At 39.4% G+C, this 1,443-nt stretch overlaps 1 non-coding gene across 1 annotated transcript; it reads left to right on the forward strand.

Moving 5' to 3' along the window:
* The first annotated feature begins 390 nt into the window (after positions 1–390).
* On the forward strand, positions 391–497 carry LOC141716290 (small nucleolar RNA R71). The gene has a single exon (XR_012573004.1). It is a non-coding gene; the product is annotated as a small nucleolar RNA R71 (small nucleolar RNA).
* Positions 498–1,443: the final 946 nt, after the last annotated feature.

Here is a 1,443-nt window from a genome sequence, read left to right on the forward strand (position 1 = left end):
GATTGCTGTGATAACTGAAAGTTGCTCACAAACTGAGCTGATTCACTGGAAATTGCACACTGATTAGTCTCATGGGCACCAGCACATTGCTCGCAGACACTGGTGATTTGATTAACTCCATAATTAGTCAAAGTGTCCACCTTCATCGTCAAAGCCTTAAGTTGGGTAGCGATAACAGTTGTTGCGTCCAACTCCAGAATTCCTGCGACTTTTCCCTGAATCAGCCTCTTAGAAGGATTCTGCTACTCATTAGCATCCATCAGTTCAATAAGTTCATAAGCTTCATCGTTGCTTTTAGCCCACAAGGCTCCTCCTGATGCTGCATCAAGCATGGGTCTAGAAGTAGCACCCAATCCATTGTAGAAACAGTTGATAATCATCCAATCAGGCATGCCATGATGTGGGCACTTCCTTAGCATCTCCTTATATCGATCCCAAACCTCACACAGAGATTCTCCTATTTGCTGAGCAAACTGAGTAAGAGCATTCCTGATTGCTGGTAGAAAGTGTAACCAACACTTATCTTTGTCCCTCAGAGAGAATGGGAAGAGTCGCAGCTTGATAGCATCTTCAGACACATCATTAAACTTGAAAGTATCGCAGATCTCGATGAAATCCTTGATGTGCATATTGGGGTCTTCAGTAGGAGAACCCCCAAACTGAACTGAGTTCTGTATCATCTGAATCGTGCTTGAATTGATATCAAAAGTGTTAGCCCTGATGGCTAGTCTGATGATGCTTGACTGAATGTCATTAATCTTAGGCTGAGAATAGTCCATCAAAGCCTTCGGATTTTCCGCTTGATCACCCATCTCTACTAAAGCTGGTTCTTCAACTTTCTCTTCTTCTTCTACCTTCTTTTCTTCCTCAAAAACTTCCTTACGAACCACTATCGCTTCCTCCTCGGCTTGATCCAGATTTCTCTTACGAGTACGCGAACGCGTATGCATACACCCTCTCAAGAGTACCTGAAATAAAACAAGGAAACAGCTAAGTAACAATGTCCGAGTCAATGAACTTTAACGACCACAGATGGAAAATACATAAACTAATAATTAACACTACAGTCCCTGGTAATGGCGCTAAATACTTGTTAGTCACTAAACACGCGCTAATAATACACGCAAGTATACGCGTTTGCAAGTAGTATAGAATCTTTTCTAGTTCATTCCCATAGACACTGTATTGGTTAACTAATTAATTCACGCACTTAAGCAACAATGTATGGTTATTATTCAATGCTAAGACAATAACAAATTGAGGTTGTTTATAACTAAGAATTAAACTAATAATTATAACTAAGAGAATAAGATTGATTAAATTAATATATATGACAAATATGGGATTCTAACTTCATTAAATACTTCATTCAATAGCCTTATTGTTCTCAACCTTAGCATGCAATGGTGATGACACTAATCAGACAACACGAAACCGATAAAC

The sequence above is a fragment of the Apium graveolens genome, chromosome 3, assembly GCF_009905375.1.
Source record: "Apium graveolens cultivar Ventura chromosome 3, ASM990537v1, whole genome shotgun sequence".
Taxonomy (NCBI): domain Eukaryota; kingdom Viridiplantae; phylum Streptophyta; class Magnoliopsida; order Apiales; family Apiaceae; genus Apium; species Apium graveolens.